Below are 13,213 nucleotides of genomic sequence, written 5' to 3'. Positions count from 1 at the left end.
GATAACCACTACACCATGGAAACAGACGTAGGCGTTTATACTGTTGGCAGGATTGGCAAACAGCATAGCTGTCTGGCATTCCCTATTTTAGTGACAGTTTTCCCTCTATGCCTGTCCATGTAGCATACACAGTCATTTCCTCGTTCGTATAGTGGATAGTATCTTCTCCTGTCACGCGGAAGACTGGGGTGAGATTCCCCAACGGGCACTTGGTACCTGTGCTATTGTATTTTTGGATACTCAGTTTTCATTGCAAATTCAAAGAAAATTGCCAAGTTTCCACCCGGTTTCGAGCTGGGGACCTTTCGCGTGTGAGGCGAATGTGATAACCACTACACCATGGAAACAGACACTGGCATTTATCCTGTTGGCAGGATTGGCAAACAGCATAGCTGTCTTGCATTCCCGATTTTAGTGACAGTATTCCCTCTACGCCTGTCCAGGTAGCAAGCACAGAGTCCTTTCCTCGTTAGTATAGTGGATAGTATCTCCGCCTGTCACGCGGAAGACTGGGGTTCGATTCCCCAACGGGGAGGTGGTGCCTGTGTGTTTTGCTTTTTGGATACTCAGTTTTCATTGCAAATTCAAAGAAAATTGCCAAGTTTCCACCCGGTTTCGAGCTGGGGACCTTTCGCGTGTTAGGCGAATGTGATAACCACTACACCATGGAAACAGACACTGGCGTTTACTCTGTTGGCCGGATTGGCAAACAGCATAGCTGTCTGGCATTCCCGATTTTAGTGACAGTTTTCCCTCTACGCCTGTCCAGGTAGCAAGCACAGAGTCCTTTCCTCGTTAGTATAGTGGATAGTATCTCTGCCTGTCACGCGCAAGACTGTGGTTAGATTCCCTGAAGGGGAGGTGAGTGCAGGTGCAATTCAATTTTTGGATACTCAGTTTTCATTGCAAATACAAAGAAAATTACCCTGTTTCCCACCCTGTTTCGAGTTGGGAACCTTTCGCGTGTGAGCCGAATGTGATAACCACTGTAAGGGAAATCGGTCCAATTAATTATTAAATCAATAATTGTTAATTATTAAATTAATAATCAATTGGCTCATTAATTGAAGGAGACTCAAACTTAATATTTAAATTAAGTTGAGCTTGCCTGCGGAGCACCACATCTCTTTTTGATAATTTTATCAGGATAACAGATGAGAACCTCGTTGAATCAGTCATTAAAATGAAGGTTGTGCCCTTACTACAATTTTGTGAGTTCTTTGTTCAGCTTAGAGGTCACTATAAATTGATGAAACACACACACAGTAAACCAGGGGTTGAGTTTTGTGCACGTTTATTCTCTAACCTAGGTGGGATAATCTACTTAGAATTTCAAGAAGCAAAACTAACTACTATGATAGGAAATGAAACGAGAACTAAAATAATAAAAAATAATCAAAGGAGAAGAAAAGAAGAAAAGAGAAACGGTCTTAACCAAGGTGATGGATTTCTTAAATCAAACCAACATGGGACCCACAATCAACCTAGTTTGCACCAATTTGTACTAGGGCGAAGGCCTGCAAAGTTGCACTTACAGATGGGGTTGGTCTGAGAAGCAGGACCCTGGATGGAGACTCGCCAAGCCCGTTTGAAGATAGAATGGAGAAGCTTCAGTTCAGGAGAGGGAGAGACAGGTCGTCCGGCTGGCCAACTGAGCGTCACGGGGTCAACCTGCTGGCTGGGAGAGGCCCTCTTGGTGAAGGCCTCAGCGTGCTTGGGAAAAGCATCCGTTGAGCCTTTGCAGGGACTAAAAGCAGCGTGTTTCGCTGCGCCTGTCGCTACACGCGATGGCTTCTGTGCGTTGCCGTGTGCTGGAGGTTAAGCTAGCTGGGCTAGCCCTTTGTCTGGCAGCCGCGCCGATGGAGACCAGGAAGGAGCCAAGGAGCAGCGAAGAAGCGGGAGCCAAAGAGCAGCGGAGAAGAAGAGAGAGAGCAGCACGCAGGGAGCGTGCTTTTAAATTGGGAAGGCGGCGGCCTCCACACCAGGGGGGCCGGTTGAGACCACAGTGGAAAGTTACCAGCTGGGGGAGATTTTTGGTTGACTAATCAGATTGAATCTGGATCCCATGTGTGTTAAGATTCTAAGGTCAGAATTCAACCAATGCAACACGTACAATTGAATACCTCAAATAAAATGTTACCTAGCTTACACTGTTAAAACGTGCATACACATGAAAGTTTAGTGGAGAATCTGCCACTGCAATGGAACATTTTCATGACATTTCATGGAGTCAACATTTCACAAATGGCAAACATAACATTTCATAATTCATTGTTCTGTTGCAAAATAAGAAAGTCAAGTTTCTAAGAAGGCTTTTACTGTCCTGATTTGTGTGTGTGTGCGCGTGCGCGTGTCAGTCAGAGCATGTGTGGCTGTTTGTGGGGGATGTTCTTGTGCTCCCCACCCCCCACAGTGGCATGTTCAGGCCACAGGAGCTCAATTCCTTTGGAACTGAGGTTGCAAAAAGTTACAACCGGCCGATAATCGTTACACCACTACACCATGGAAACAGACACTGGCGTTTATCCTGTTGGCAGGATTGGCAAACAGCATAGCTGTCTGGCATTCACAAGTTTAGTGACAGTTTTACCTCTACGCCTGTCCAGGTCGCAAGCACAGAATCCTTTCCTCGTTAGTATAGTGGATAGTATCTCCTCCTGTCACGCGGAAGACTGGGGTTCGATTCCCCAACGGGGAGGTGGTCCCTGTCTGTTTTGCTTTTTGGATACTCAGTTTTCATTGCAAATACAAAGAAAATTACCCTGGTTCCCACCCTGTTTCGAGTTGGGAACCTTCCGCGTGTGAGCCGAATGTGATAACCACTACACCATGGAAACAGACGCTGGTGTTTATCCTGTTGGCAGGATTGGAAAACAGCATAGCTGTCTGGCATTCCCTATTTTAGTGACAGTTTTCCTTCTATGCCTGTCCAGGTAGCAAACACAGAGTCCTTTCCTCGTTAGTATTGTGGATAGTATCTTCTCCTGTCACGCGGAAGACTGGGGTTAGATTCCCCAACGGGCACTTGGTACCTGTGCTATTGTATTTTTGGATACTCAGTTTTCATTGCAAATTCAAAGAAAATGGCCAAGTTTCCACCCGGTTTCGAGCTGGGGACCTTTCGCGTGTTAGGCGAATGTGACAACCACTACACCATGGAAACAGACGCTGGCGTTTATACTGTTGGCAGGATTGGCAAACAGCATAGCTGTCTGGCATTCCCTATTTTAGTGACAGTTTTCCCTCTATGCCTGTCCATGTTGCATACACAGAGTCCTTTCCTCGTTCGTATAGTGGGTAGTGTCTCCGCCTGCCACGTGCAAGACTGGGGTTTGATTCCCTGATGGGGAAGTGAGTGCAGCTGCAATCCAATTTTGGATACTCAGTTTTCATTGCAAATACAAAGAAAATTGCCCTGTTTCCCACCCGGTTTCGAGTTGGGGACCTTTCGTGTGTGAGGCGAATGTGATAACCACTACACCATGGAAACAGACGCTGGCGTTTATCCTGTTGGCAGGATTGGCAAACAGCATAGCTGTCTTGCATTCCCGATTTTGAGTTGGTGACCTTTCGCGTGTTAGGCGAATGTGACAACCACTACACCATGGAAACAGACGCTGGCGTTTATACTGTTGGCAGGATTGGCAAACAGCATAGCTGTCTGGCATTCCCTATTTTAGTGACAGTTTTCCCTCTATGCCTGTCCATGTAGCATACACAGAGTCCTTTCCTCGTTCGTATAGTGGATAGTGTCTTCTCCTGTCACGCGGAAGACTGGGGTTCGATTCCCCAACGGGCACTTGATACCTGTGCGATTGTGTTTTTGGATACTCAGTTTTCATTGCAAATTCAAAAAAAATTGCCAAGTTTCCACCCGGTTTCGAGCTGGGGACCTTTCGCGTGTTAGGCGAATGTGATAACCACTACACCATGGAAACAGACACTGGCTTTTACTCTGTTGGCCGGATTGGCAAACAGCATAGCTGTCTGGCATTCCCGATTTTAGTGACAGTTTTCCCTATATGCCTGTCCAGCTAGCAAACACAGAGTCCTTTCCTCGTTAGTATAGTGGATAGTGTCTGCGCCTGTCACGTGCAAGACTGGGGTTCGATTCCCTGATGGGGCAGTGAGTGCAGCTGCAATCCAATTTTGGATACTCAGTTTTCATTGCAAATACAAAGAAAATTGCCCTGTTTCCCACCTGGTTTCGAGTTGGGGACCTTTCACGTGTGAGGCGAATGTGATAACCACTACACCATGGAAACAGACGCTGGCGTTTATACTGTTGGCAGGATTGGCAAACAGCATTGCTGTCTGGCATTCCCTATTTTAGTGACAGTTTTCCCTCTATGCCTGTCCATGAAGCATACACAGAGTCCTGTCCTCGTTCGTATAGTGGATAGTATCTTCTCCTGTCACGCGGAAGACTGGGGTTAGATTCCCCAACGGGCACTTGGTACCTGTGCTATTGTGTTTTTGGATACTCAGTTTTCATTGAAAATTCAAAGAAATTTGCCAAGTTTCCACCCGGTTTCGAGCTGGGGACCTTTCGCGTGTGAGGCGAATGTGATAACCACTACACCATGGAAACAGACACTGGCGTTTATCCTGTTGGCAGGATTGGCAAACCGCATAGCTGTCTGGCATTCCCGATTTTAGTGACAGTTTTCCCTCTACGCCTGTCCAGGTAGCAAGCACAGAGTACTTTCCTCGTTAGTATAGTGGATAGTATCTCCACCTGTCACGCGGAAGACTGGGGTTCGATTCCCCCAACGGGGAGGTGGTGCCTGTGTGTTTTGCTTTTTGGATACTCAGTTTTCATTGCAAATACAAAGAAAATTACCCTGTTTCCCACCCTGTTTCGAGTTGGGAACCTTTCGCGTGTGAGCCGAATGTGATAACCACTACACCATGGAAACAGACGCTGGTGTTTTTCCTGTTGGCAGGATTGGCAAACCGCATAGCTGTCTGGCATTAAGTTTAGTGACAATTTTACCTCTACGCCTGTCCAGGTCGCAAGCACAGAATCCTTTCGTCGTTAGTATAGTGGATAGTATCTCCTCCTGTCACGCGGAAGACTGGGGTTCGATTCCCCAACGGGGAGGTGGTGCCTGTGTGTTTTGCTTTTTGGATACTCAGTTTTCATTGCAAATACAAAGAAAATTACCCTGTTTCCCACCCTTTTTCGAGTTGGGAACCTTCCGCGTGTGAGCCGAATGTGATAACCACTACACCATGGAAACAGACGCTGGTGTTTTTCCTGTTGGCAGGATTGGAAAACAGCATAGCTGTCTGGCATTCCCTATTTTAGTGACAGTTTTCCTTCTATGCCTGTCCAGGTAGCAAACACAAAGTCCTTTCCTCGTTAGTATTGTGGATAGTATCTTCTCCTGTCACGCGGAAGACTGGGGTTAGATTCCCCAACGGGCACTTGGTACCTGTGTTATTGTATTTTTGGATACTCAGTTTTCATTGCAAATTCAAAGAAAATTGCCAAGTTTCCACCCGGTTTCGAGCTGGGGACCTTTCGCGTGTGAGGCGAATGTGATAACCACTACACCATGGAAACAGACACTGGCGTTTATCCTGTTGGCAGGATTGGCAAACAGCATAGCTGTCTTGCATTCCCGATTTTAGTGACAGTTTTCCCTCTACGCCTGTCCAGATAGCAAGGACAGAGTCCTTTCCTCGTTAGTATAGTGGATAGTATCTCTGCCTGTCACGCGCAAGACTGTGTTTAGATTCCCTGAAGGGGAGGTGAGTGCAGGTGCAATTCAATTTTTTGATACTCAGTTTTCATTGCAAATACAAAGAAAATTACCCTGTTTCCCACCCGGTTTCGAGTTGGGAACCTTTCGCGTGTGAGGAGAATGTGATAACCACTACACCATGGAAACAGACACTGGCGTTTATCCTGTTGGCAGGATTGGCAAACAGCATAGCTGTCTTGCATTCCCGATTTTAGTGACAGTTTTCCCTCTACGCCTGTCCAGTTAGCAAGCACAGAGTCCTTTCCTCGTTAGTATAGTGGATAGTATCTCCGCCTGTCACGCGGCTGACTGGGGTTCGATTCCCCAACGGGGAGGTGGTGCCTGTGTGTTTTGCTTTTTGGATACTCAGTTTTCATTGCAAATACAAAGAAAATTACCCTGTTTCCCACCCTGTTTCGAGTTGGGAACCTTTCGCGTGTGAGCCGAATGTGATAACCACTACACCATGGAAACAGACACTGGCGTTTATCCTGTTGGCAGGATTGGCAAACAGACATAGCTGTCTGGCATTCACAAGTTTAGTGACAGTTTTACCTCTACGCCTGTCCAGGTCGCAAGCACAGAATCCTTTCCTCGTTAGTATAGTGGATAGTATCTCCTCCTGTCACGCGGAAGACTGGGGTTTGATTCCCCAACGGGGAGGTGCCTGTGTGTTTTGCTTTTTGGATACTCAGTTTTCATTGCAAATACAAAGAAAATTACCCTGTTTCCCACCCTGTTTCGAGTTGGGAACCTTCCGCGTGTGAGCCGAATGTGATAACCACTACTCCATGGAAACAGACGCTGGCGTTTATCCTGTTGGCAGGATTGGCAAACAGCATAGCTGTCTGGCATTCACAAGTTTAGTGACAGTTTTACCTCTACGCCTGTCCAGGTCGCAAGCACAGAATCCTTTCCTCGTTAGTATAGTGGATAGTATTTCCTCCTGTCACGCGGAAGACTGGGGTTCGATTCCCCAACGGGGAGGTGGTGCCTGTGTGTTTTGCTTTTTGGATACTCAGTTTTCATTGCAAATACAAAGAAAATTACCCTGTTTCCCACCCTGTTTCGAGTTGGGAACCTTCCGCGTGTGAGCCGAATGTGATAACCACTACACCATGGAAACAGACGCTGGCGTTTATCCTGTTGGCAGGATTGGAAAACAGCATAGCTGTCTGGCATTCCCTATTTTAGTGACAGTTTTCCTTCTATGCCTGTCCAGGTAGCAAACACAGAGTCCTTTCCTCGTTAGTATTGTGGATAGTATCTTCTCCTGTCACGCGGAAGACTGGGGTTAGATTCCCCAACGGGCACTTGGTACCTGTGCTATTGTATTTTTGGATACTCAGTTTTCATTGCAAATTCAAAGAAAATGGCCAAGTTTCCACCCGGTTTCGAGCTGGGGACCTTTCGCGTGTTTGGCGAATGTGATAACCACTACACCATGAAACAGACATAGGCGTTTATACTATTGGCAGGATTGGCAAACAGCATAGCTGTCTGGCATTCCCTATTTTAGTGACAGTTTTCCCTCTATGCCTGTCCATGTAGCATACACAGAGTCATTTCCTCGTTCGTGTAGTGGATAGTATCTTCTCCTGTCACGCGGAAGACTGGGGTGAGATTCCCCAACGGGCACTTGGTACCTGTGCTATTGTATTTTTGGATACTCAGTTTTCATTGCAAATTCAAAGAAAATTGCCAAGTTTCCACCCGGGGACCTTTCGTGTGTTAGGCGAATGTGATAACCACTACACCATGGAAACAGACAATGGCGTTTACTCTGTTGGCCGGATTGGCAAACAGCATAGCTGTCTGGCATTCCCGATTTTAGTGACAGTTTTCCCGATATGCCTGTCCAGCTAGCAAACACAGAGTCCTTTCCTCGTTAGTATAGTGGGTAGTGTCTCCGCCTGCCACGTGCAAGACTGGGGTTCGATTCCCTGATGGGGAAGTGAGTGCAGCTGCAATCCAATTTTAGATACTCAGTTTTCATTGCAAATACAAAGAAAATTGCCCTGTTTCCCACCCGGTTTCGAGTTGGGGACTTTTCGTGTGTGAGGCGAATGTGATAACCACTACACCATGGAAACAGACGCTGGCATTAACCCTGTTGGCAGGATTGGCAAACAGCATAGCTGTCTTGCATTCCCGATTTTGAGTTGGTGACCTTTCGCGTGTTAGGCGAATGTGACAACCACTACACCATGGAAACAGACGCTGGCGTTTATACTGTTGGCAGGATTGGCAAACAGCAGAGCTGTCTGGAATTCCCTATTTTAGTGACAGTTTTCCCTCTATGCCTGTCCATGTAGCATACACAGGTCCTTTCCTCGTTCGTATAGTGGATAGTATCTTCTCCTGTCACGCGGAAGACTGGGGTTAGATTCCCCAACGGGCACTTGGTACCTGTGCTATTGTGTTTTTGGATACTCAGTTTTCATTGCAAATTCAAAGAAAATTGACAAGTTTCCACCCGGTTTCGAGCTGGGGACCTTTCGCGTGTTAGGCGAATGTGATAACCACTACACCATGGAAACAGACACTGGCTTTTACTCTGTTGGCCGAATTGGCAAACAGCATAGCTGTCTGGCATTCCCGATTTTAGTGACAGTTTTCCTTATATGCCTGTCCAGCTAGCAAACACAGAGTCCTTTCCTCGTTAGTATAGTGGATAGTGTCTGCGCCTGTCACGTGCAAGACTGGGGTTCGATTCCCTGATGGGGAAGTGAGTGCAGCTGCGATCCAATTTTGGATACTCAGTTTTCATTGCAAATACAAAGAAAATTGCCCTGTTTCCCACCTGGTTTCGAGTTGGGGACCTTTCCCGTGTGAGGCGAATGTGATAACCACTACACCATGGAAACAGACGCTGGCGTTTATACTTTTGGCAGGATTGGCAAACAGCATTGCTGTCTGGCATTCCCTATTTTAGTGACAGTTTTCCCTCTATGCCTGTCCATGAAGCATACACAGAGTCCTGTCCTCGTTCGTATAGTGGATAGTATCTTCTCCTGTCACGCGGAAGACTGGGGTTCGATTCCCCAACGGGGAGGTGGTGCCTGTGTGTTTTGCTTTTTGGATACTCAGTTTTCATTGCAAATACAAAGAAAATTACCCTGTTTCCCACCCTGTTTCGAGTTGGGAACCTTTCGCGTGTGAGCCGAATGTGATAACCACTACACCATGGAAACAGACACTGGCGTTTATCCTGTTGGCAGGATTGGCAAACAGCATAGCTGTCTGGCATTCACGTTTAGTGACAGTTTTCCCTCTACGCCTGTCCAGGTAGCAAGCACAGAGTACTTTCCTCGTTAGTATAGTGGATAGTATCTCCGCCTGTCACGCGGAAGACTGGGGTTCGATTCCCCAACGGGGAGGTGGTGCCTGTGTGTTTTGCTTTTTGGATACTCAGTTTTTATTGCAAATACAAAGAAAATTACCCTGTTTCCCACCCTGTTTCGAGTTGGGAACCTTCCGCGTGTGAGCCGAATGTGATAACCACTACACCATGGAAACAGACGCTGGCGTTTATCCTGTTGGCAGGATTGGAAAACAGCATAGCTGTCTGGCATTAAGTTTAGTGACAGTTTTACCTCTACGCCTGTCCAGGTCACAAGCACAGAATCCTTTCGTCATTAGTATAGTGGATAGTATATCCTCCTGTCACGCGGAAGACTGGGGTTCGATTCCCCAACGGGGAGGTGGTGCCTGTGTGTTTTGCTTTTTGGATACTCAGTTTTCATTGCAAATACAAAGAAAATGACCCTGTTTCCCACCCTGTTTCGAGTTGGGAACCTTCCGCGTGTGAGCCGAATGTGATAACCAATACACCATGGAAACAGACGCTGGCGTTTATCCTGTTGGCAGGATTGGAAAACAGCATAGCTGTCTGGCATTCCCTATTTTAGTGACAGTTTTCCTTCTATGCCTGTCCAGGTAGCAAACACAGAGTCCTTTCCTCGTTAGTATTGTGGATAGTATCTTCTCCTGTCACGCGGAAGACTAGGGTTAGATTCCCCAACGGGCACTTGGTACCTGTGCTATTGTATTTTTGGATACTCAGTTTTCATTGCAAATTCAAAGAAAATGGCCAAGTTTCCACCCGGTTTCGAGCTGGGGACCTTTCGCGTGTTAGGCGAATGTGATAACCACTACACCATGGAAACAGACGTAGGTGTTTATACTGTTGGCAGGATTGGCAAACAGCATAGCTGTCTGGCATTCCCTATTTTAGTGACAGTTTTCCCTCTATGCCTGTCCATGTAGCATACACAGAGTCATTTCCTCGTTCGTATAGTGGATAGTATCTTCTCCTGTCACGCGGAAGACTGGGGTGAGATTCCCCAACGGGCACTTGGTACCTGTGCTATTGTATTTTTGGATACTCAGTTTTCATTGCAAATTCAAAGAAAATTGCCAAGTTTCCACCCGGTTTCGAGCTGGGGACCTTTCGCGTGTTAGGCGAATGTGATAACCACTACACCATGGAAACAGACGTAGGGGTTTATACTGTTGGCAGGATTGGCAAACAGCATAGCTGTCTGGCATTCCCTATTTTAGTGACAGTTTTCCCTCTATGCCTGTCCATGTAGCATACACAGAGTCATTTCCTCGTTCGTGTAGTGGATAGTATCTTCTCCTGTCACGCGGAAGACTGGGGTGAGATTCCCCAACGGGCACTTGGTACCTGTGCTATTGTATTTTTGGATACTCAGTTTTCATTGCAAATTCAAAGAAAATTGCCAAGTTTCCACCCGGGGACCTTTCGTGTGTTAGGCGAATGTGATAACCACTACACCATGGAAACAGACAATGGCGTTTACTCTGTTGGCCGGATTGGCAAACAGCATAGCTGTCTGGCATTCCCGATTTTAGTGACAGTTTTCCCGATATGCCTGTCCAGCTAGCAAACACAGAGTCCTTTCCTCGTTAGTATAGTGGGTAGTGTCTCCGCCTGCCACGTGCAAGACTGGGGTTCGATTCCCTGATGGGGAAGTGAGTGCAGCTGCAATCCAATTTTGGATACTCAGTTTTCATTGCAAATACAAAGAAAATTGCCCTGTTTCCCACCCGGTTTCGAGTTGGGGACTTTTCGTGTGTGAGGCGAATGTGATAACCACTACACCATGGAAACAGACGCTGGCATTAACCCTGTTGGCAGGATTGGCAAACAGCATAGCTGTCTTGCATTCCCGATTTTGAGTTGGTGACCTTTCGCGTGTTAGGCGAATGTGACAACCACTACACCATGGAAACAGACGCTGGCGTTTATACTGTTGGCAGGATTGGCAAACAGCATAGCTGTCTGGAATTCCCTATTTTAGTGACAGTTTTCCCTCTATGCCTGTCCATGTAGCATACACAGGTCCTTTCCTCGTTCGTATAGTGGATAGTATCTTCTCCTGTCACGCGGAAGACTGGGGTTAGATTCCCCAACGGGCACTTGGTACCTGTGCTATTGTGTTTTTGGATACTCAGTTTTCATTGCAAATTCAAAGAAAATTGCCCTGTTTCCCACCTGGTTTCGAGTTGGGGACCTTTCCCGTGTTAGGCGAATGTGATAACCACTACACCATGGAAACAGACACTGGCTTTTACTCTGTTGGCCGAATTGGCAAACAGCATAGCTGTCTGGCATTCCCGATTTTAGTGACAGTTTTCCTTATATGCCTGTCCAGCTAGCAAACACAGAGTCCTTTCCTCGTTAGTATAGTGGATAGTGTCTGCGCCTGTCACGTGCAAGACTGGGGTTCGATTCCCTGATGGGGAAGTGAGTGCAGCTGCAATCCAATTTTGGATACTCAGTTTTCATTGCAAATACAAAGAAAATTGCCCTGTTTCCCACCTGGTTTCGAGTTGGGGACCTTTCCCGTGTGAGGCGAATGTGATAACCACTACACCATGGAAACAGACGCTGGCGTTTATACTTTTGGCAGGATTGGCAAACAGCATTGCTGGCTGGCATTCCCTATTTTAGTGACAGTTTTCCCTCTATGCCTGTCCATGAAGCATACACAGAGTCCTGTCCTCGTTCGTATAGTGGATAGTATCTTCTCCTGTCACGCGGAAGACTGGGGTTCGATTCCCCAACGGGGAGGTGGTGCCTGTGTGTTTTGCTTTTTGGATACTCAGTTTTCATTGCAAATACAAAGAAAATTACCCTGTTTCCCACCCTGTTTCGAGTTGGGAACCTTTCGCGTGTGAGCCGAATGTGATAACCACTACACCATGGAAACAGACACTGGCGTTTATCCTGTTGGCAGGATTGGCAAACAGCATAGCTGTCTGGCATTCACAAGTTTAGTGACAGTTTTCCCTCTACGCCTGTCCAGGTAGCAAGCACAGAGTACTTTCCTCGTTAGTATAGTGGATAGTATCTCCGCCTGTCACGCGGAAGACTGGGTTCGATTCCCCAACGGGGAGGTGGTGCCTGTGTGTTTTGCTTTTTGGATACTCAGTTTTCATTGCAAATACAAAGAAAATTACCCTGTTTCCCACCCTGTTTCGAGTTGGGAACCTTCCGCGTGTGAGCCGAATGTGATAACCACTACACCATGGAAACAGACGCTGGCGTTTATCCTGTTGGCAGGATTGGAAAACAGCATAGCTGTCTGGCATTTTTAGTGACAGTTTTACCTCTACGCCTGTCCAGGTCACAAGCACAGAATCCTTTCGTCATTAGTATAGTGGATAGTATCTCCTCCTGTCACGCGGAAGACTGGGGTTCGATTCCCCAACGGGGAGGTGGTGCCTGTGTGTTTTGCTTTTTGGATACTCAGTTTTCATTGCAAATACAAAGAAAATGACCCTGTTTCCCACCCTGTTTCGAGTTGGGAACCTTCCGCGTGTGAGCCGAATGTGATAACCAATACACCATGGAAACAGACGCTGGCGTTTATCCTGTTGGCAGGATTGGAAAACAGCATAGCTGTCTGGCATTCCCTATTTTAGTGACAGTTTTCCTTCTATGCCTGTCCAGGTAGCAAACACAGAGTCCTTTCCTCGTTAGTATTGTGGATAGTATCTTCTCCTGTCACGCGGAAGACGAGGGTTAGATTCCCCAACGGGCACTTGGTACCTGTGCTATTGTATTTTTGGATACTCAGTTTTCATTGCAAATTCAAAGAAAATGGCCAAGTTTCCACCCGGTTTCGAGCTGGGGACCTTTCGCGTTTTAGGCGAATGTGATAACCACTACACCATGGAAACAGACTTAGGTGTTTATACTGTTGGCAGGATTGGCAAACAGCATAGCTGTCTGGCATTCCCTATTTTAGTGACAGTTTTCCCTCTATGCCTGTCCATGTAGCATACACAGAGTCATTTCCTCATTCGTATAGTGGATAGTATCTTCTCCTGTCACGCGGAAGACTGGGGTGAGATTCCCCAACGGGCACTTGGTACCTGTGCTATTGTATTTTTGGATACTCAGTTTTCATTGCAAATTCAAAGAAAATTGC

At 46.8% G+C, this 13,213-nt stretch overlaps 11 non-coding genes across 11 annotated transcripts; 2 read left to right on the top strand and 9 right to left on the bottom strand.

Moving 5' to 3' along the window:
- Positions 1-274: 274 nt before the first annotated feature.
- trnav-cac (transfer RNA valine (anticodon CAC)) lies at positions 275-347 on the bottom strand. Its single transcript has one exon. It is a non-coding gene; the product is annotated as a tRNA-Val (tRNA).
- Positions 348-463: 116 nt separating this feature from the next.
- trnad-guc (transfer RNA aspartic acid (anticodon GUC)) lies at positions 464-535 on the top strand. Its single transcript has one exon. It is a non-coding gene; the product is annotated as a tRNA-Asp (tRNA).
- A 65-nt stretch (positions 536-600) lies between these two features.
- Positions 601-673, bottom strand: trnav-aac (transfer RNA valine (anticodon AAC)). The gene has a single exon. It is a non-coding gene; the product is annotated as a tRNA-Val (tRNA).
- A 3,192-nt stretch (positions 674-3,865) lies between these two features.
- trnav-aac (transfer RNA valine (anticodon AAC)) lies at positions 3,866-3,938 on the bottom strand. Its single transcript has one exon. It is a non-coding gene; the product is annotated as a tRNA-Val (tRNA).
- A 580-nt stretch (positions 3,939-4,518) lies between these two features.
- trnav-cac (transfer RNA valine (anticodon CAC)) lies at positions 4,519-4,591 on the bottom strand. Its single transcript has one exon. It is a non-coding gene; the product is annotated as a tRNA-Val (tRNA).
- A 905-nt stretch (positions 4,592-5,496) lies between these two features.
- Positions 5,497-5,569, bottom strand: trnav-cac (transfer RNA valine (anticodon CAC)). The gene has a single exon. It is a non-coding gene; the product is annotated as a tRNA-Val (tRNA).
- A 2,648-nt stretch (positions 5,570-8,217) lies between these two features.
- On the bottom strand, positions 8,218-8,290 carry trnav-aac (transfer RNA valine (anticodon AAC)). The gene has a single exon. It is a non-coding gene; the product is annotated as a tRNA-Val (tRNA).
- A 768-nt stretch (positions 8,291-9,058) lies between these two features.
- trnad-guc (transfer RNA aspartic acid (anticodon GUC)) lies at positions 9,059-9,130 on the top strand. The gene has a single exon. It is a non-coding gene; the product is annotated as a tRNA-Asp (tRNA).
- A 716-nt stretch (positions 9,131-9,846) lies between these two features.
- On the bottom strand, positions 9,847-9,919 carry trnav-aac (transfer RNA valine (anticodon AAC)). Its single transcript has one exon. It is a non-coding gene; the product is annotated as a tRNA-Val (tRNA).
- A 253-nt stretch (positions 9,920-10,172) lies between these two features.
- Positions 10,173-10,245, bottom strand: trnav-aac (transfer RNA valine (anticodon AAC)). The gene has a single exon. It is a non-coding gene; the product is annotated as a tRNA-Val (tRNA).
- Positions 10,246-12,889: 2,644 nt separating this feature from the next.
- trnaf-aaa (transfer RNA phenylalanine (anticodon AAA)) lies at positions 12,890-12,962 on the bottom strand. The gene has a single exon. It is a non-coding gene; the product is annotated as a tRNA-Phe (tRNA).
- Positions 12,963-13,213: the final 251 nt, after the last annotated feature.

Source organism: Festucalex cinctus, chromosome 19, assembly GCF_051991245.1.
Source record: "Festucalex cinctus isolate MCC-2025b chromosome 19, RoL_Fcin_1.0, whole genome shotgun sequence".
Classification (NCBI taxonomy): Eukaryota; Metazoa; Chordata; class Actinopteri; order Syngnathiformes; family Syngnathidae; genus Festucalex; species Festucalex cinctus.
This window is presented reverse-complemented; position numbering and strand designations above follow the sequence as displayed.